Consider the following 22,881-nt stretch of genomic DNA (forward strand, 5'->3'; position numbering starts at 1 on the left):
TAAAAATAAATAAAACACTTACTCAAGCTGTACATCACAAGAAACCTCTGGCTGCACAAAAATTATATATAAACTCAACGTTTCTCACGTCCAGCTCCTGCATAGGTGTCCCATTCATAAGAAACAATCCCTATGCCCTATTCCCTTTGAAGACAATTACCCTCCACTCTGATAGCTTCAGATGGTTGAAAGGTGATAACCGTCAGTCAGAACTCACTTTTAAAGCGATTCTTATTGGAAATCATGTTTGCAGCAAAACTTTCATTTAGATTTAACACTTAACCTTCCTATTCTGTTTGAACAAAATAAGATTTTCTAATGTAATAAAAATGGTTTATTTATCTGAGCAGTACAATACTTAATGGCTTTTCCTACACTTGCAATCTGAACACACGCAAAACATTTGGACTTAAATCTATGTGGTCATAAAAAAACAAAACACCACCTTTGCTGAAAATCAACCGACCATAGTAAACAAATGAAAAAAAAAAAAAAGACTAAAAACACAGCAATTTGTCAAATTATTAATAAGCCACATGCAGAAACACACACATGCACACACAAATTAAATGGTGACACTATAACCCAGAGCAATTTTGTAGAGTTTTGTCATATAAAATCTATTAATTAAATTTGCAGCTTATACACACAGAGACAGAAAGAGAAAGAGAAATAAATAAGACTAACACATTCAGAAGGCAGAATGCAGAACACAAAGACAAAGATCCCCCATTTAGCCTTAACAGACTGTAGGTGCTGTTAGCAAGCACCTATGAAGGCCAAACATAAACGCACACATAAAACAAAGACCAACATTTCATTTTCACAGTCTATTGCTATTGATTTCTGTTTATTACTGTTAATTTTCTTGACATTACTAGAAATGTACTTTAAGTTATTACATTTTGATGTTAGAAATAATTGATTGGTACCATAATAATTTTTTGTCTTCTCTTCATTGCACCAGGTAAGGTTTGACTGTAAGCATAATGTAAGCTAAATTTGCAAATTATTGCAAAAACTGACACTTCAAAAAGTAAAAAAAAAAAAATGTAAATTATAAACTTTGACAAAAAATAGTTTGATAATGTCTAAATACTAGGTCTGTCGATATAACGCGTTAATTCAGTGCGATTAATTTTATAAAAAATAACTCGTTAAAAATATTAATGCAATTAATTGTAATGCCCCCGGATTGTAATAAGGAAGATTCCTGAGATATGCAAGCTTGTAATACCACCTGTTTACTCCAGAGGGCAGTAATTGAAATTTCAGCTGTGTGGCAACGCGCAGTTTATACAGTGAACAAAACAACCAGACAGCACAAAACAGACATACATTACGTTCTTGCATTCAAAATATTTGATGGTGCGCAATTTCGAACTAAGGGATCTCAAGATGTGTTCTAAGTATTAAACTATATTTAACTTGACACAGTGACCTAAAAATTGTATGTTTAATGACGCAACACACCCGAGACCCTACACATGCATGTCTGATGCTTGTTGAAATTGACGGGCCTTAAACAAGCCCTTATTATAAATCTAGAACTGATTGACAAATTCACTTGTGAAATGGATTGCTGTGAACTGTATGCCAATGATTGGCTTATGTTCAATAATATGGTAGTAAACAATACATTGTATTCTAAAGCCGCTTTTTGTATTGTCTTATCAATGATTAACACTTCTGATTAAATGCAATTAATCGTGATTAATTAATCGGTATATCATGTAATTATTTAAATTAAAAATTGACAACTCTACTAAATACATATCTAAATGTATAGCTTGTCATAACATTTAGACTGACTACATAGAGCTGCATAGAGCACTACAGCCATCTATTTGCTTTTATTGACATAACATAAAAAAAAAAAATGCATCAGATGGAAGCAATCTGCCATCAGTACAGGACACAATCTCATATTTTCTTCATGTTTCAACTAGGTTTTTACTGTAGTGAAGTTACAAAAATGGCTAATTTGCATATGAAAATGAATGGTGAAACATTATATTAATGTAAATAAAATCTAATAATCATAAAATCCCAAAAGAAGTGCATACATATACTGTTTTTACTTATGGAAAGAAGAAATGTTATCATTTGTTTAAAAAAAAGTTACACCTTTTCTATGTCTGGTCAAATATGACCGCAAACAGTAAAGGAAGAAGCCTTACTTGATCAAAATAGGAGGGTTAAAGGGGAGGGACGTTCTGATTCTAGAGAGTACTTTATTAAACAAAAATGTGTATACGCCCCTGAGTGCAAGATGAGTTATCAACAGAAAGAGAAATACTGTAAAAAGTAAATCTGCTAAATGTAGTACATTTTGTCAAATTTTAGGAGTACAATAACATTAAGATTAGCCTCAAAGCTAACCGGCAAAACCAAATTTTTAATTGAATGTGGTCTTTAATATATTTTTTCCTCTTCTTGAATGAACCACACACTCCATAATAAAGAAGGACATAATAAAAAATGACATGTGTTTATCAGTCTTTTCAGTCTTTTCAATCCACACTCTGTTGTTTTATAGCACTCATGTGGCCAAGTTTAACAGCACCCTTCAGTTCCCAGCATGCAATGCGTTTGCACTCATGTTTACTGCTGTGGATAATGGATGTATTCCACCTACATTTAGAGGTTAATTGAATGTGGGTATAATGCTTGAGCTGATTATTTTGGCATAGCCTTGCTACAGGCACTTGTATTCCCAACATTCTTCATTTCCCCTCCATCCGCTCTCTCATTATTTAGATGCATTAGAATCAAACCTGTTTAAGATCAGATTCAGAGAGGCTTTTTTGGCAATTGTGTGCTGAAGTGCTGTTTATTGATTTTAAAAGGTAAATAACATTGTAGTCGAAACCAGCTCATGAGTCCAATAGTAAGAGTCCAGACTTGGTCGAGTTCGAGTTGAGACCGAGACCAGTAAAGGCTGAGTCTAAGATAAGAGGTTTTTATGAATGTATTCAATGTATAATTTTTTTAAATAGACACGACTGGACTCAGGGTTAAGTCCAAGTCCACACTTTTTTGAGTACGAGTCAAGACTAAGTAAAATTCTCACGAGTCCATGACAAGACCAAGACCATGAAAATATGGTCTTGGCCTCGGACCAATTGGCTGTCTAGAGTACGACAACACTGGTAAACAACATGTTTTTTTTAAGGTTTAAGGTTGCTGATTGTAATGAGTAGTTGTGTGTTATAGGGAAACAGACATGCATGTTGTATTCAGAATGTTTTTTTTATTTTTATAAGTATATATTCTTTTTTAAATATTCATTGAAAATAAGATGATTTGGTTACTTTATTTCACCTTTCAATTGTTTCAGTCATGATTGTGACAATTGCTGTATAGGTTGGATTAAATAAATCCTCCAAAAAGATGGATACAATTCTTTTATCCATTTATATAACGCATTTATTGTGTTTAAAAAAAAACAGTGGAGGGAATTAACTAAGAATGAATTGCACTGCTGATACTGTTGTTCATTTCACTGAAGGAATTATGCAAATCAGGTTACACAAACAATTTGCAATCCAGACACCTGATTCATCTCTTTCCAAAGCTGAAGGTGCACTTGAAGTCTGGATATAATTTTAACACTCTTTTCCATAATTTTATAATGTTTTAATGAGTTATTGCTGCAATGATCAATACATAATGTGTATAAAGTCTCTTTTTAACAAAATTCCATTTACCGCCTGCTTTTTTTGCAAATATTTCTCTACTCACACTTGCCACATTTTGTAGAATGATACATTGCTTATGCAACTTAACAGACAAGTCAGATTGTTCCTTCTTCTATGTCACATTATTGTACATTGGCAATAGTGCTATCTAGCAGACTGTGAAAAGACGGAGGCCTGAATCCACCTGGGATGGTAACAGAGAAAACAACCAATTGTAAATCATTCAAAGCTCAGAGAACATTACACAGGAGTTCTGCTGGGGCTTGAAATGGACCTGCATGTCCTTTTGGATCATTTCAGAGACCAGTGAGCAAGTAAGCCCAAATAAACCAACATTCTGTGATTGTGTACATGCACATCTAGGTGGTTTAATACAGAACTAGGAACACAACAAAACCTGCTAGAAATGCATTGCTAATGACACATTTTCATATATAAATGACTGTGTTGGATAAATGTGATTAGTGGTTGATTTTTTTGTTTAATGGCCAGAAAGGATATCTAGAGAGCAGGGTGGACGATTGCCGAAATAATGTCCATATATACATTGTACAATTTAATTACATCAAATAAAATACAATTAAGTTTACTTAAATAAAAAAAGAAATTGTTTATAATCCAGTAGCACATTTATTTTATTTTGGAACTGCCACAAGGGGAGGGTAACACTTCATATCAAAACAACCCAATTTCAGCCGATTTAATCATCTTGGACTATATATTCAATATTCAGTGAACCTCAGATGATTTGTAAACATTTGAATGTCTCTAATGTTGTTCATATAAAAATGTTACTTTTTAGAGGCTGTCAATATGTTGATATTGTGCGTTTCAATGTCTATCGAAATGTTAAAAAATTTAGCAGTAGAACTTACAAATACCTAAAAATAAGATAAATCTAAGATCATTTTAATGTTAGACTTAGTCAAACATTACATACAACTCAAAAGAAAGCAAAAATGTTTATGTTCCCATGAGGATATAAAGGCTTTTTTCATCAATTATACACACTGATGAGCCAAAACATATACGTAACATAATATGCTGCTGGTCCTCCACGTGCAACAAAAACAGCGCCGACCTGCTGAGGCATGGACTCTACAAGACCCCTGAAGGTGTCCTGTGGTATCTGGCACCAAGACATTAGCAGCAGATCCTTAAATTCTTGTAAGTTGCGAGGTGGAGCCACTGTGGATCGGACTTGTTGGTCCAGCACATCCCACAGATGTTCAATCAGATTGAGATCTGGGGAATTTGGAGCCGAATTTGGTCCCGAACAATGTGTGCCACTGACATCAGGGAATACCACTGCCATGAAGGGGTGTACCTGGTCTGCAACGACATTTAGCTAGGTGGCCCGTTTTAAATTGATGTCCACATGAATGGCCAGAACCAGTGTTTCCATGCAGAACATTGCCTAGAGCATCACACTGCCTCCACCAGCTTGTCGTCTTCCCACAGTGCATCCTGGGCCCATCACTTCCCCGTGAAAAAGGCACACATGCACATAGCCATGCGATGTAAAATAAATTGGTACTCATTGGACCAGGTGACCTTCTTCGACTGCTCCAAGGTCCAGTAACCATGTTCGCATGCCCATTGTTGGTGCTTTCGACAGTGGATAGGGGTCATCATGGGCAATCTGACCGGTATGCAGCTAGACAGCCCAATACACAGCAGGGTGCAATGCACTATCTTGTGACATATTCCTCCCGTTACCATCATTAAAAGTTTCTGTGCATTGTGCCAGAGTAGACCTTCTATCAGTTTGGACCAGATGGTATAGGATTCGTTGCCCTCATAAATCGATGAGCATTTGGCGCCAGACACCCAGTCACCAGTTTGTGGTTTGTCTTTCCTCGGATTACTGTTGGTTGATTTCCTCACCACTGCTGACTGGGAGCACCCCACAAGCCTTGCCATTTCAGAGAGGCTCTGACCCAGTCATCAGGCCATAACTATTTGGCCCTTGTCAAAGTCACTCAGATCTTTACTCCTGCCAATTTCTCCTGCATTCAACATGTTGACTACGGGAATTGATTGTTCGCTTACGATCCAATCTACCCAGACCTTGACAATTGGCCTTGTTAGCAGATAATCGTTATTTGATTCACTTGTGAGTGGTCATAATGTTTTGGCTCATTGGTGTATACTTCAGTCTGCTAAAATAAGCAAATTACTTAAATAATGACTTACATTAAATATAATTTAATTAAACCAAATTAGATTCTAAATCAAATAATTTTGTCAATATGAACATTTGCAATATCATATTCATGTTAATTAACTCTCCAAAGACATAAACGTATGAAATTATTCTCCACCTTCAGTCTTGAATTTGGGCTACAAGGGACAGTGGCGTTTATTGCATTGCAGTAATTGTGTTATTTAAATGATCAAAAACATATTACATGTAATGTGTCAAGTCGCTTTAGAGACATGTTGAATTCGCTAGTGTAGCATTATATTCAGTTGTGCAACAAGGCTGTGTGGAATATTGATTTGACTGTTCCTCCCTGATATGTAAATGCCTCTGACGACCATAATATTGTGACTGCCAACCATCAGATAGGGCATTTGATCATATCTCTCTATTGGCTAGTACAAGACTGTAGAAAGTGCTCCATGCTATAATATCAGGACTTATTTTCTGAAATGTGTTGTGATATTGAAATCCCTCAAGGCGCTTGATAGACACAGAATAGACTATTTAAAATACACTGCCTGGGCTAATAAATAATAATAATAATAATAATAATAATAATTTGCTGTTTGGATTTAAATAAGCAGATACTTAAGAGCGTATGATTGAATAATTATTGTGGTGATTAATATGTTTCAGCTGGCAACTTTTCTTTTAATCCTAACTGATGCAGTGTGTTCTCATTTATTAAACAACCATGTTGGAAGACATATCCTGTGATCATGGGAAAGATGTTACTGTGTTTCAGAAGGGGCACATTATTGGCCTGCATCAAGCAAAGAAAACAACTAAAGGTATTGCTGAAAGTTTGTGAATTGGGTTAAGAACTGTTCGACGCATTATTAAAACCTGTGAGGATAGTGGAGAACTGTCAGCTTCGTGGTATAAATGTGGTCAGAAAAAAATCTTGAATGTTCATGATCGGAGATCACTAAAATGCTTGGTGGTGTCACATTGTAAAATATTATAGGATTGGGACTAAACAGCTGTGTGGCAATAAGAAAGCGTCTTGTTAGTGAGGCTTATTGAAAAAAAATTCAATTTGCTAGGGAGCATAAAAATTGGACTGTGGAGCAATTGAAAAAGGGTCATGTGGTCTGATGAGTCCAGATTTACCCTGTTCCAAAGCGATGGGTGAGTCAGGTTAAGAAAGATAGCGATGCACCCATCATACATATTGCCCACTGCAAAAGCCTCTGGAGATAGTGTAATGATCTGGGGTTGCTTCTATTGGTCAGGTCTAGGCAGGGCTGGAAAGGGGGGTGAACAGAGTTCACAGAGTGAATTTTGTGTAACCATTCAAACTGGCTATGAGTATTTCTAGATTTTCTCCACAAAATAGCCCACGGAAGCTTTGCGGGATCCACACATAAATGTGTAGGATCTTCTGCATCTGTGATTGCGCAATGTTGACCATAGTGAGTGGCCAGAATATATTAACACAACAGAATGACAAACGCACTTGGGAATCCATGGGCAACCGATCCACACATGCACGCAACAGATCAACTCAATTTACAAATCCACACACCAGAATAATGCACAAATGTGTGGGTTTCTATGCTCAGAATACCTTCCACAAGTACATAAGTGTATGTGTAATTTAATGCACACATTAATTCTGAGCCATTTGTATTGGTATTAATCTTAGAGAATGTCTGCTCTGCAGTCTTGAAATACACACAAGCGCAATGCTGGGGGCGGAGCTGACAGCAAATGCCCATTCATAATATGAAGGGGAATATTCAGATTTGGCTATTATTGTATTAATAACAAAAAAATAAAAGGTTTCAGAAGCTCAGGTGCATAGCCACAGGAGGCGGAGACTCCAGAGATGGAGCCACAGGAGGCAAGGGCTCAGGAGGCAGAGTCGCAGGAGGTTCAAGCAAGGCAACAGCCTCTTGGAACAGGATAGCGACCGCTGAGCAGGGGTCATACTGAAAGTGGTCACTGGGCACTGAAGAGACAGGGGATTTGTGTCTGACAGGTGCTGACTACTGGGCTGAACAAAGGTCATGTCAACAGCCACTATGGACTGGAAAGGAAAGTCAATGGTGACAGGGGTCTGAACAGATTTTGACAGCCTCATAGAACTGGACAACCTCAAATTTGTATAATTTCCCTCCTTTTAAGTAGCTTCCATTCACAACTAGAATAATTATTCTAAATAATGACTAAAAAACACATGGTTGATACGCTTAATTGTAGCCTTCCTGCAGATGTGCTTGTGTGAATGGCTCTCATGAGAAGGTGGCCTAAATCAGTGTTTCCCAACCACTGTGCCGTGAAAGATTGTCAGGTGTGCCGTGGAAAATTATAAAATTACACAAAAAAATGAATTATTAATGTGCAAAAGTGACTGATATTTATATGCGTTAAGGGTTTTTCACATAACTCATGTCAGCGCTGCAGAATACATTGAAGTCTATGAAGTGACGCCACTTTACACCAAAGTGTTTTTCACACGTTTCTGCTTTACCAATAATGTCTTTGAGAGTACTAAGCAACAAAAAATATTTAAAACTTTCCAAATTTGTGAACAAACATTGAATGTCTCATATTTTCTTTTAATTAAATATTATCTTATCGTTCACTAATATCAGAGACTCCAGTTAATGAATGAATATAAATTCACCAAGAAAACGCTTAGACCTAAACATAAACGAGTCCTTTTAATACTTTCTGCTATCAATAACGCTGCAAACTTTTTCTCTCTCTTCCAAATACATGTTTTCAACAAATACATGTTTCATGTTTTTTTATGTGGCAAACTCGTAAAATTGCCCCTCTGTGACGCTTTCTGCAGCTATTGACATGTGGAGGGAACGGAACGTTGACGCCTCGACTCAACTCGCTTTACAATGACGAAAGAAAATAATTGAAACTCAAAATTATTATTATTTGTCTATTATTGCCTTTGAACACATCTGCATCGTATCGTCATTGTTGCGCTTCCTGGTACACCGGTAGCGTCCGTGCAAACAACTAGTCTGGGTGTGTTTCACGTCCTGCCCTGGGATAACACTGCTGTTCTGTTTTTGTTTTGCTTTGTTATTGCCTGTCATTTGTTTTTGTGTGCTTTTATTTTTTGTTTGTTATGGTTTTATTTTTTTGTATTGTCATTGGTTGCTTGAGTTTTGCCGATATGTAGGTGTTTGTGTATGGTTATGTGATTTTGAACGGCGTCCTACATGTTAGCTTGGGAATGCTATGGCTAACGCTGTTTCTGTGGTGATTTATTGCCATAGCAATGCTGTGGCCTTTGATTAATGGGATCAGTGCCTTGTAATGTGTTATTTTTGTTATTGTGACTTGAGCTTTACATAACTGCTCTTATTAGGAGTGGTGACACTGTTTTCATGTGGTAATATGGTAGGTACTTTTTTTTTATTTGTTTCTTTTATGAATCTTTGCCTTTTGATACATTACTGTGATCTTAGCCAAGTTGTGCCAATGCTTTAGAGTGTGAAGTTTTGAGAACATTAATGTTTTTATTCCATGTGTTTACAAGACTTGGGTGCCAAAAGCAGGAAGGCCGTCTTTTCTCTTATAGTGGTGGTGGTGCTTCTTACTGTGTGCGGTGCTCGTCACTGGAATCCTGATTTAGGTGTGTGTGTGCACTTGTGAATGCCGTGAATCTCTATTATAGGTGTGATATAATCTCTGGTAGCCCGCCCCTGCTGGTAAACCCCAGGTTGATCAATTGTTGTAGTTATAATCTCTTATAAACTCTAGTGGCGCCTTGGCTAGGGCCTCTTTCATTTTAAAGTTTTGTCTTAAAATATTGTGTTAATAAAGATGTACATTTTTGTAAGGTTACTCATGTCTCTGACTTTTCATTGAGTAAAAGATCTGGTGATCTGATACTTTTTAGTTCCCTGTGTGAAATTCCCAGGATGGCGTAGTCTTTGGTGTAATTTTGTGCCATACTCTAGTTTCACTTTCCTTTTAGCGGCCTTAGGTCACTCTCTACATGTGTTTGTGTCTTTTCATTTAAGTTCTTTATTAAAAATATTATTTATATTGTCAAACCGGTTCTCGCCTCCTCCTTTCCATTAATCCCGTTACACTGGTGCCGCAATCTGGGAAGGAGGAGGGATACACAGTAGTGGAGTTCTCGCCGCTACCATCCAACCCAATGGAGCAGTCGCGAACATCTGCTGGGGGACGAAGGAGCCCGGCCGTCTGGAGTGGGATAACAGCTGCCAGGGACGGGGAAGACCCCTTCTGTTCCCTGAGAATACGGCGGGTCGTTCTGTCCGCCAGGGGCTGGAAGACTGCCTCCGATCCGCCTGGGGAGGTGCGGCTGTCATGCGTTAGAGCATGGAGGAGAAGCCGAGGACCAAGCTACCCGTATCGGAAAACCGGCAATTAAGTGTTATTTTTTTCTTTCTCTCTTTCCCACTGATGCTCCGCATTGGACTATTCCCTCTCTTTTAAATTTTAGTGTTTTTTTTTTTTGTTGGCCGAGAACGTGGGAGGAATTTGACAGGGTGGTGGGCGGGGCCGGGTCATGATTCTACACACCCGGCACCTTATCAGACTAATCAAGCCTCCAAGTGATGACTGTGGACAGTGGTGTGACAGAGAGAGAGAGCGTTTATGGGCAGATGTCTGACACCTTTGTGTGATTGTGTCTTTTCAAGTTCTTTATTAAAATTATTATTTATATTGTCAAGCCAGTTCTCGCCTATTCCATTCCATTAATCCCAATACAATCTCGATTAGACATTAAGATTCACTCCTCAGGTAAGTATTTTTTCTCTTTTTCTAGAGCTTTAGTTTAAGATTAAACAAATCTTTTCTATTTTTCAGACTTTTGCTGCTCTAAATTCCTAACAGTGCAGTTGATCTGCATCTCGTTGCTCTTCGCTCCTCCGTCTGTTCTGTGTCCGCCTGTGTTAACTCTAGGGTGGATTCAGTGGCTACAGCAAGATTGGCTGTTTGGATAAATCACGTTTGCCACACTGATCCAGACTCTTATATGTTTTTACATATATTGATACAAGTATTAATAACACACATACAATTTAGCATATACTCTTTGGATTTAATTCTGTTTCTAGTTACTTGTCTTTAGTTTCTTCATGTATTTTAGTTAAATATGAACTTTTTAGTCAGTTTTAAGCTTATAACTATGCAATTTATTCCATTTAAAGTACACATGACACCATGCATTATCTAGTGTAACACATAAACTGCCAAAAGCATAGATTACAAAAAACCTGCCCATGAAAATGGCCTGCCATCCTGCTGAGATAATTTCTAATTATTTTGCACTTCCCTGATTTATCAGTAGTATAAATTATAATGTGCCTTGGTGGGGTGCCACAAGTCCTTGGGGAATTCAGAGTGGATACACTGGATCATAATTAGAGTGAAGAGGAAATAAAGGACCTGGCTTTCAGCCAAAGGTGCTATGTTTCCAAACTTTATTCCCCATAGTCATGGTAGTTGCCACAGGAGATAAAAACCATGACTAACCTCTTTACTGTATAGGGCCAAATGATGGCACAGTCAAACTCTATGGGTGGTCATTATACCTAAAAAGTTTTTCTTCCCTCGATACCACTGCTTAAAATTAGAGAACGATTAAGAGAGTCTGCCAGATGTGCTTTGCCTTTTTCTTATTCCTAATGGAAATACCAGTGCTTGCAAGGCTAGAATAGAATGGTGACATTAGAGAGAATTTTAGGTTTTAGGCCTTGGTGCTGTGTAAATTAAATCTGATTACATAGATGTGAGAAGAAAATAAGCAGTTGTAATTCACAATGCAGATAGATGTAAGAAAGAAGACCAATCAGAAATTAGTATGCAACATTATTTACATTTTGATAACTGTACAATCTATTCATGTGAATCATTGAAAGACTTTCAAAGGTTAGTCTTACATATCTTAAAAAGTTTACAAAAATAGTGTTTAATACAGTGTTAAAAAAACAACCCCAACAATATCAAGAATTTGCTTGTGAATTGGTATTTTACACCAAATATAATGCAATTTATGAAACATCTTGAACGGAGAAAAACATATCACATCCATTCATTTTGTTTCCGTTTCCCTTCATGTTTCTTAGGACAATAATAGCATGTTTATAACAATGTGGTTTTGTGCGTTGTCTGTGCCTTCTATATGCCTAATGATCTATCATTAAAAGGATTGTATAACAGACATAGAGTAAGTGCAGATTTCAAAGCAGAAAGCATCAATTGTGACTCCAACTTTATCAGCGTATAAGCCACCATAGATCCTAAAGATTAAACAAAGACCACTGAGTGTGTTTATATGCAATTAAAATGTTTGATTTCTTTTGGACTATAGTAATAATTCGTCTTTTAAAAATGTCATGCAAATGCTTTAGACTGAAATAGCACCATTTTTTGCTAAATCAAACTAACAAAGTTTGTAGCTTGGCTCCCTCCAGAATGTATGCACAATAATCAGACCACAATTAACATTGGCGTTATGCACATGCTCCGAAAAACAGAGGTGCAACACAATGTTTATTATCTTACAAAAAATTTAGAGTTTTGGCAAACTAGCCGCAAACTTACACAAATTGAGAGTTCATGGCATATTTGACACTCATTATTTTCACATGTAAATTAGATTATTTTATTAGTATTTTGCTGGAAATGTTTGCCAGAAGTTTGCAGCTCTTTACCGGTAGTGGTAAGCTGGCAGCAAACCTTTTCCCATTATATTCACATGCAATTTCCCATTTGAATGTGAATATAATCAGCTGCAAAATTGCCATGAACTCTCAATTTTTGTAAGTCCAACACAAAGCAGAGAAGAAGAGCAAAAACAACACAAATGTCCCAGAGTTCCAAATGGTATAAATCAGCATCTAAAGGGAACTATGAAGGGAGAACAATTATGATATCAATGCTGTAAGATCGCTTCAAACAGAATTTCCAATACAAATTAATTAAAAGGTGAGTTCCAAATAGATATTATTATTCAGCTCCATAACTTTCAGCAAAACTCTCACTGTGGATGGTAAAGGGAATAGGGCATAGGAATGATCACTTCTGAATGGAACGTAGTACTAGAAATGATAATTTTTAGATGCATCAGCAGTCATTGTAAGTCATTCACAGCTGTTGATGTGGCTCCAATTATAATTTTTTTGTCTCAATTGACTAATCATATTATCTGTCTGCCATTATAATACCCATATCACCCAATGTCTTTGCTGGATCATCAAACGAAAAAACAAGTATGAACAGATTAGCAAGATTAGCATGCTAGCATTAGCATTAGCCCCATGAATGCAAAATGTAAACATTACAAATTACATAATATTACCTGCATATATCTTACTTTCAATTATCATCGAGTGGTTATAAAAGCTTGTTTTATTTATCTCATGTGGATTCCATTAACAGAATGAAGCAGAAAGCATGCCATTGATTACATATGCAGCCTGAAGCAAATTTATAGGTCCAGAAATCAAGTGACATACAGTTTATAAGGAAATATCCTTCTTGAAGTAGCTAAGTGAAGCAAAGCAGAGCTCTTCAAGTTTCTTCTAGTGACATCACCATTAGCAAAATGGATAACGTACGTCTGATGTGCACCAAAATCAATGTGTAAAAAAAAGAGAGAAATGCATGTGGCTATAAAGTTTTCAATATTGTTGTAACTGTTGTGTGCGTCTCAATGTTGAGAAGCTAGATAGCTGAATTTTTTGACAAGCTACTATGACACAAAAGGACAACCACTCACCTTGAGCAATTCGATAATGCATGGTGTCATGTGTACTTTAAAAATCGAGAGTTCTGAAAAACTAACTGCAGACCTGCCGTACATTTCCCACTCATTATTTTCATATCTAAATTAGCTTGTGGTTCAATGCAAATGCTTGCCAGAAGTTTGCAGCTCTTCACAGGTAGTAGTGAACTTGCAGCAAACCTTTACCAACAAAGAAGCGTTTGCCGCAAAGCCTTATTGCATGTGAAAATAATGAACATCGAATTTGTTGCAAATTTGCAGCATGTTTGCAGCAAGTTTGCCAGAACTCTGTATTTTTTGTTAGGGTGGACAGTGAGATGAAGACTGTAGCTTGACAAAAAAAATAAAAAATAATAATATTTCATTTATAACTGCAAATTAAAATTTACTCATTGTTCTACAAGCAAATAACTCCCCAAATATTTAGAGAGAACCTTGTTTTATTCAGGTGATATCTGGTCTTTTTCTTGTTTTGAAAAGCACCAACTGCGAGTGCGGAAGACACTAAATGGGAAAATACGGTTTTGTGAGTCTGTTTTTGAGTGCATTAAACCAGAGATCAAAAGGTTCAGAGTTTAGAGTGTAGAAAATCCTCTGTGTAAAATGTGTGTTGCGTTGTGTGAACTCAATACATCATGTGCACACTAAGGGCAACACTTTCCCTCTAATGTATGAATGAGGTGCAATACGTTCCTATAATGAAAGGTTATGTGAGTGCAGTCTGCAATTCCTCACCAAAGCATTTTTCATCTGAATCCATATAATCATGCCAAGAGCAAAGAGAACTCGGCATACGCTGAGATACAGGACCTGCCTCATAAATATATTAGATATGTCTTGGCAAATTTGAATTATCGATTTGTACAAAGTTCTCTGGAACACTATTGTATACGGCACATTAAAGTTGGGCCACGTATTTATTAAAAGAAGGACACAGCCTCTACAGGACACCTTTCGCTCTGTATTACACACCAAACACATCTGCTTCAGCTAATCTCGACCCAAAAGGGATCTGCCAAGTTGAGTCAGATGTTTTAGATTAAGTTAGAGTATCATACCATGGTGTGATAGTTTAGAACAGAACAGGGTCTGCATGTTTCATCTGGTATCTGATTTTAGAGTAAAGGAAGGAACAAGTATTGACATAAAATTAAGCATTACAAAAGCATGGGATGTTTCACTAGGGACAAAAAGGATATATATACATCATGTAAAATCCTTGCTCTTTTGAACTGAAATATTTAAAAAGGAATTTATATTGATTCCAATTGAAATTTTAATCAAATTTAATTGAATTAATTAAATTATACTGAATTCATTCAACTCATTTCTTCTAAGATGGCACCGTGGATGGCTGTCTTGTAATGGATCTCTCTAGATCTTTTGCTGTTTTTGTTTTGTTTCTCCTGTGTTAAGCAATTTATTTCCAATCAGTTTTACCAGAGACAAGCTGCTGAATACTTGGCAGCACACGCCAGACAATCCTTTGATTATTCGGACATTCTGTTGGACATTTTAGTTGGAGGAGCAGCGGTGCTGTACAGACGCAATCGTGTGAAGCAAGCTGGCACACTGGTCAAGCTCTGTCAACGCGGAATTTGAGCCATGCTGCCAAGCATCCATCAAGCGTATCTCCACTTGTCTTCCTAACAAAACAGAAGAATTACTTCTCACCCGCAAAAATAAGGACTTTGCTAACTTTTGCTAAGCCATCCGGACAGTGCATTACATCTACCGGGCTTCTAGCTCTTCAGAGCAGATCACACTGCGGAGTTAACAGGGAAAACAAGAGGTGGTGGAACATGTATTTACATCAACATATGTTGGTGTCCAGATGTAACAACGCTGAAGAAGATGTGCTGTCTTAATTTAGAGGTGCTCTGCATAACCTGTAAGCTTTTCTACTCACAGTGGGAGTTCCCCTTCTGTCGCTCTCTCCACGTTGTGTCGGAGAAGCGACACTAGGGGTCTCTCTTGAGCGCCGATATTCACCTCTGATCTTATTGAAAAGGGCCAATGGGAGTTGGCAGTCAGTATTTGCATACCCGGCCCCCGGACATACGGGTATTTAAGCGGGGCAAATATGGGAGTTCATTCAGAAAATTTCTTCGGAGCCGATGGTCTGTCTGCAGTTTGCTGCGAGTTACACGCCACTTAAACGTTCCTGTTTTCCTCTGACGATCTGCATGCTGTTGGATCTTGACGGCGCACAACAGCGGCTTTCTCCTTCTCAGTGCACGGCGTGCATTGTTGCCCCTGAGCGCTTCGACAGCGCGAGACACGCATACACACACACTGTGTATTAAAAGAGTTTTTACTAAAAGAGTAATTTTCTCTAAAAGAGCAAACACAGCGGCGTTGAACGCCCTTTTAAGGACGCGTCTTTTCAAGATGCCTTTCCGCCCCTGTGTCGTTCCTGGATGCGGTAGAGTGCTCTCTGCTTCAGACGGCCACAGGCGCTGTCTCGTGTGTTTGGGCCGCGATCACACCGAGGCGGCGTTTGTGGATGGTTCATGTTCTCACTTGCGAGCCACGTTGCGGTCGCGGCTTGCTTTCAACAGAAAGCAAGCCACCCCATCTGCACCCCGCATTGCTCCTTCTTCCCACGGGATTAAGGACGGTGCGGTTGGCGCTGGGGCGATTTGAGGCGGCAGCGGTGCAGTTTCGCCGGTACCCCGAACCTTCCGTTCCCCGACACGCTCACTGGTCTCTGTCCACGCTCGCGGCGATAGCGGCTCGCCTCACGGCCCGGCTGTCTATCCTCCCGAGTCCGAAGCAGATGAGCTCGCCGCTGCATCGGAGAGTGCGGTGTCTGATGCCGAGGACTCCCTGGACTGCCGCCGGGCCAGCAGGCCCAGGCTGAGGCCGACGCTCAGATGTCCGACATGCTTGCCCGGGCCGCCTTGAGCGTGGGGTTGGACTGGAACCCTCCATCCTCCCCACAGCCTTCTCGGATGGATGATTGGTTCCTGGGGCAGCGCCGCTCATGGCCTCGCGATCCCCCGGTCCCTTTCTTCCCGGAGGTGCATGATGAGCTGACGTCTACGTGGAAAGCCCCGCTCTCTGCTCGTCTAGGTGCCACCCGCTCCACTCTCTCCACCCTCGACGGCGGAGAGCGCCACGGGTACGACGCGATTCCCCAGGTTGATAGGGCATTTGCGCACCATCTATGCCCCGGTAGCCCTACCTCCTGGCGGGGTCGCCCCGTACTCCCATCCAAGCCCTGTAGGACAACATCCTTGCTTAACGCGAAGGCCTACACTACGGCTGGACGTGCTGCCTCCGCCCTGCATGCGATGGCCCTCCTGCAAGTCCACCAGGCCAAAGTTCTCAGAAACATGCACGGGGGTGGACCTGATCCTGATGTGCTGCAGGAACTGCGCTCAGCGACCGACCTCGCCCTGAGAGCGACGAAGGCCACAGCGCAGGCACTCGGACAGACAATGGCCACCCTTGTGGTCCAGGAACGCCATCTTTGGCTCAACCTGGTCGAGATGCGTGAGGCTGACAAAAACCGCTTCCTGGACGCACCTGTCTCCCAGATTGGCCTTTTCGGTGACACCGTCGAGGACTTCGCCCAACAGTTCTCCGCGGTGAAGAAGCAGACGGAGGCCATTTCGCACATCATGCCCCGCCGCAGACCTGCCGCTACGGGCCCTGCCCCGTCTGCCCGCCAAGGATGTCCCCCTGCGAGGAAACCAGCTCCTGCTCCGCCTCAACCCGGGCCCAGCTCTCAGCCCCAGCGTCGAGCACTCCGCAGGCGGCGCACGCCCCCTGTCTCACGAACCCCCCTCCAGGACCCGGAAGGCTCCCAAGGTTCCTGAGACAGCCGACCCAGAGCCGAAGACGTTAGCTCCGGAGGTGGTAAGACCGCTCCGTCCCCCGGTGGGGGGCCGGGAGGAGAATCCTTTGTTTTTTCATTTGGGGCTGTGGTGGGGGCTGTGGTACCCACATTCTCAATAAAAGAGCTATTTCCTTTGCCTCTGGGTCACCTGGCCCGCAAATGCCGTTTTCACGGCAATGTGCTTTCAGATCACAACAGTCCCGGTACACCGGACGCGGCGATCCCGCCTTCCGCCTGCCCACGACTGTCCCCCGGCCGGCCGGTTCAGACAAGTCCAGAGGACGCCAACATCAGACCTCCTCCTCAGTCAAGAACCCACCCCCTGCCGGGCGCGCGGAGCAAGGTAAGTGCTTTGAGTCTATTCTCAGCACCTCAGCCTCAGGCCGCAACAAAGCCGCCCGACGCTGCATTACCTGTTCCGCCCCGCTGCGAGGCCCCGCCGGGTACATCCAAAATACTCGTCCCTTTGGTGCCCCTAGTGCAGAGCTGGGAAGCGTGGATTTCGTACTTCCACGTCTCAATTCTGCCACGACACCGACCCTTCCTACGGTTCGCGTTCGACGGCCAGGCGTTTCGGTACAAAGTCCTCCCCTTCGGCCTGTCTCTGTCCCCTCGCGTCTTCACGAAAGTCGCAGAAGCGGCCCTTGCCCCGCTACGAGTAGCCGGCATCCGCATTCTCAACTACCTCGACGACTGGCTCATCCTAGCACACACAGAGACCAGGTGCTCCGGCACCTCAGCCGCTTGGGGCTTCAGGTCAACTGGGAAAAGAGCAAGCTCACTCTGGTTCAGAGCATCTCTTTTCTTGGGTTGGAGTTAGACTCAGTCTCAATGACAGCACGTCTCACAAGTGAGCGTGCTCAGTCGGTGCTGGACTGCCTCGCTTCCTTCAAGCCAGGCACAGTGGTCCCTCTAAAACTTTTCCAGAGGCTCCTGGGGCATATGGCGTCCTCCGCGGCGGTCGCGCCGCTGGGGTTGATGCATATGAGACCACTCCAGCACTGGCTCCAGACTCGAGTCCCGAGACAAGCATGGCACCGCGGCACGCATCGGGTAAGGATCACCCCCACCTGCCTCAAAACACTCCGACCCTGGACAGACCTCTGCTTTTCACGGGCAGGAGTGCCCCTGCAGCAGGTGTTCCGACGCGTCCTGGTCACAACCGACGCCTCCCGGTCCGGATGGGGTGCCGTGTGCAGCAGGCACGCAGCAGCAGGCCGTTGGAAAGGGGCCCCGCTGCGTTGGCACATCAATTGCCTGGAGTTGCTGACCGTCCTTCTTGCTCTCAGGAAGTTCCTCCCGTTAGTTCGGGACAAACATGTCCTCGTGAGATCGGACAGCACCACGGTGGTGGCATACATAAATTGCCAAGGCGGCGTACGCTCCCGACACATGTCACAACTCGCCCGCCGTCTCCTCCTATGGAGCCAGCAGCGACTCAAGTCGCTGCGTGCCACTCACATCCCCGGCAAGCTCAACGTCGTAGCGGACACGCTATCACGACAACGCCTGCCCGGCGGGGAGTGGAGGCTTCACCCCCAGTCGGTCCAGCTGATTTGGGAACGGTTTGGCAAGGCCCAGGTAGACCTGTTCGCCGCCCAGGAAACCTCCCACTGCCCACTCTGGTACGCCCTAACAGAGGCTCCCCTCGGGACAGACGCGCTGGCACACAGCTGGCCCTCAGGGCTGCACAAGTACGCATTTCCCCCAGTGAGCCTTCTTGCACCGGTGCTGTGCAAGGTCAGGGAGTACGAGGAGCAAGTCACGTTGGTGGCCCCCTACTGGCCCACTCGGACTTGGTTCTCGGAACTCAGGCTCCTCGCGACAGCTCCTCCCTGGTGAATTCCCCTGAGAAAGGACCTCCTCTCTCAGGGATGGGGCACGCTCTGGCACCCACGCCCAGACCTCTGGAACCTCCACCTCTGGTCCTTGGACGGGACACGGAAGAGCTAGCCGGCTTACCGGCGACCGTTGTGAATACCATCAACCAAGCCAGAGCTCCCTCTACCAGGCACCTTTACTCCCTAAAGTGGTGCTTGTTCGGAGATTGGTGTTCTTCCTGAGCCGAAGACCCGCAGAGATGCGCGATTAGGTCAGTGCTTCTGTTCCTACAGGAGGCTGTCCCCGTCCACCCTCAAGGTGTATGTTGCTGCTATCGCCGCCCACCACGATCCTGTAGACGGCAAGTCTTTGGGTAAGCACGACCTGATCCTCAGGTTCCTGAGAGGCGCCCAGAGGTTGAATCCCTCCCGGCCAGGCCTAGTTCCCTCCTGGGATCTCTCAGTAGTCTTGACAGGACTCCAGAGACCTCCCTTCGAGCCGCTTGAATCAGTTCAAGGGCCCAGTGCCCTTTTCCTGACGTCAAGGTAAAGTAGTGCGCCTTCTTCCCAGGGCGCCCCACTCCGAGTCGGGCCCCTAGTCGATTCCTCCCCAGCCCTCCGGGTCCGCGGTTCAGCGGAGGAACTCGCCGACCCAAGCCACTGCGGGTACCCTGATGGCCACCCCGTACTGGTATAGGGGCTCCACAGGTAAAATAAGAAGGCCTCCTGTTCGGACTCCCCCTGTGTGTAATTCCACGGTTCTGTCCCCTTACGAGCGGACTCCGTGTCTCCCTTAGGCAGTTACAGCTGCCTCGGTCGCCGTGCTGTAGCAACTCCCCTTTCGAGGCTGGATCTACCACCGCACCATACTTTCCACACGAGCCCTAAGACGGCCGTGTGACGTGTCTACCACTTTTCCTCCCCAAGAAAAAGGGCAGGTGTGGTCTCCGCAGGGTCTGGGTAAGACCCCTTCCCTATATGCATGTAAGGGCCCCGGCCGTGATTGCTCTATTGCGAGAAACATAGAGAGAAAAGAGGCCCAACCAGGCTGGCCCGTTCCCATGTTGGCAAACATCGCCTTGTTCCCCTCCCAGGGTAACTAGAAGGATTCCGATGTTCTTATGGGGCATTGGGAAGGGTACGTGCAGCCAGGTACAGACGATGTGTGGCACTGGATGAAATCCCTGCCCGCCTCTGTATCGGCGGTCCACGTACAAGGTTCAGCGCATGGCAAGATTGGAATGGTCCCCTAGTGTCGCTTCTCCGACACAACGTGGAGAGAGCGACAGAAGGGGAACGTTTGGTTACGTATGTAACCTCCGTTCCCCGAGGGAGGGAACGACACGTTGTGTCTTTCCTCCGCCATGTCGCTGAACCGAGCCACTGTTGTGGCCGGACCATTTCCGGCTCCTCAGAAAAATCCTGAATGAACTCCCGTATTTGCCCCGCTTAAATACCCGTATGTCCGGGGGGGGGTATGCAAATACTGACTGCCAACTCCCATTGGCCCTTTTCAATAAGATCAGAGGTGAATATCGGCGCTCAAGAGAGACCCCTAGTGTCGCTTCTCCGACACAACGTGTCGTTCCCTCCCTCGGGGAACGGAGGTTACATACGTAACCAAACGTTTTCCTCTTGCATTCTTGTGAGTGTTTATATTCCTCCACACCAGTGTTGTAGTCAAAACCACCTAAACAGAGACCAAGGTTGGGGAGTAACGGAATACATGTAATGAGAATGCGTATTTAGGGGTTTCAATGAAAGTTCGCTAACTGGTTAGTTGTGTTAGCGGTGTTGTGTTTCTATTAGCTTAGCTGTACTGTGTTTACAATATGGCGTTGGCAGGTTGCGCATGCGCTATAGATTGCCCCGGAAGAGTCTCTTTCCTGTGAACTTTCATCACCATAGCAACCAACACAAGTGATTGGTGATCTGGGTCAACACTAATGAAAACAGTTTCATCGATGCCTATGTACGTCAGTTAATTTTCCACAGTGCACAAACAAACAGTAATCAGTTAAAGTGCCCAGATTCTCCACCAATATATGTTGCGAATTTGGTATGATTAATGTTCACTGCACGGGTTAAAGTGTCATGTACATTACTATAATTTATAAGGGAAACAGTATGTGTGAGCTAGGAATTAAATGAAATAGTCCTATTTCTACATTACAATGTAAGGAAATGTATAATGGAATCAGTCGTGTTTGACAACCGTTATAATTTAGATAAATGACAAATAAATAGATTATTTGTCTGAATAAATTCTCCACCATTAAAATCGTAATACAACTTCTCATTGTATCAGCTCACAATTTCTAATGTAGGGAATTAGCTTTAATAAGAGAATTATGATTAATTATCTTATTTGAGTAATATTATTCTCCTGGTTTATTGAAAATAATATTACACATATAGGTATATCTTTGAAGCAAAATCTTCAAAGAAGGGATGAGATTATTTATCAAAATATAACACAGTCAAAAATATCTTTAAAAGGGAGACATGAATAATTAATCATAACTCGTTATAATTAATTATGAACATTTGGATCGGTTAATAGATTTAACTTAATGTAGCTGAATTCATATTTCAATCAATGTATCTGTTCGTCTAGCAAACACTCTGTATTGATCGTCTATCAATTCTCAGAAAGGATATTTTTTGTGGCCACACAAAAATAACTCTCTTAGCATGTAGCTGAGATCGAATCGTTAAATTACGTTGATTTACAAGCAGACCAGGATTAACTGGCAAGAATATACACAAACATTTATTTAACTAAAATACAAACACATAAATAATCTAAACTAAAACATACACACAAATCACTCGTACTTGGGAAAGGGAAGAATGAAAATAAAATTAAACCGGAACAGAATAGGGAATACCACTTCATGGTCAGAATGGCGCCAGAGAATTATTGCACCTCGACCTGTAATTGGCCAAAATGCTCCGTTCGACTTTTCCGAGACCCTCTACTCTTCCCTATGGAACACAGAAGCTGAATTCTGAATTTCTTCTCCATCTTGAAAACTTGAAGCTGTATTTTTTATAACGGAATATTTACAGTGTAAGAATTCAGAACCAAAAATTTGCTGTTTGAAAATACATATTTATAAAATTGTGCCATAAAAAAACATTTCAATTTGGTTAAGTATGAAATGTCCAGGATTGGAGTTTAAAAATTTCAAATTCAAACCTGTTTAAAATACAACGTAATATTCAATTTGTCAAAATCACACTTATAATTCAAATTCAAAAGTCTATAATTCAAATTTACACAATTCGAATTCAAATTGTTTTGTGGTATTTCTGGCTCCATAAATATTACAGTACTTCAGAATCTACACATCAAATTACTAATGTTTTTGGACTCGTTTAAAACAGGAGAATTTGCTTTTAGTAATCGTATGTAACAGTTTCTCAAATTATTTTTATGTTTCATCAGAGAAAAGAGACAGGTAAGCCACATCTGTTGATATAATCTCTAATTCTATGCTGTGCACAAATAAGCAGCATTTAGTCTTTGAGTAAAACAATACACCTGTTGTATTCTATTCATTTATTCAGTT

The sequence above is a fragment of the Xyrauchen texanus genome, chromosome 19, assembly GCF_025860055.1.
Source record: "Xyrauchen texanus isolate HMW12.3.18 chromosome 19, RBS_HiC_50CHRs, whole genome shotgun sequence".
Taxonomy (NCBI): domain Eukaryota; kingdom Metazoa; phylum Chordata; class Actinopteri; order Cypriniformes; family Catostomidae; genus Xyrauchen; species Xyrauchen texanus.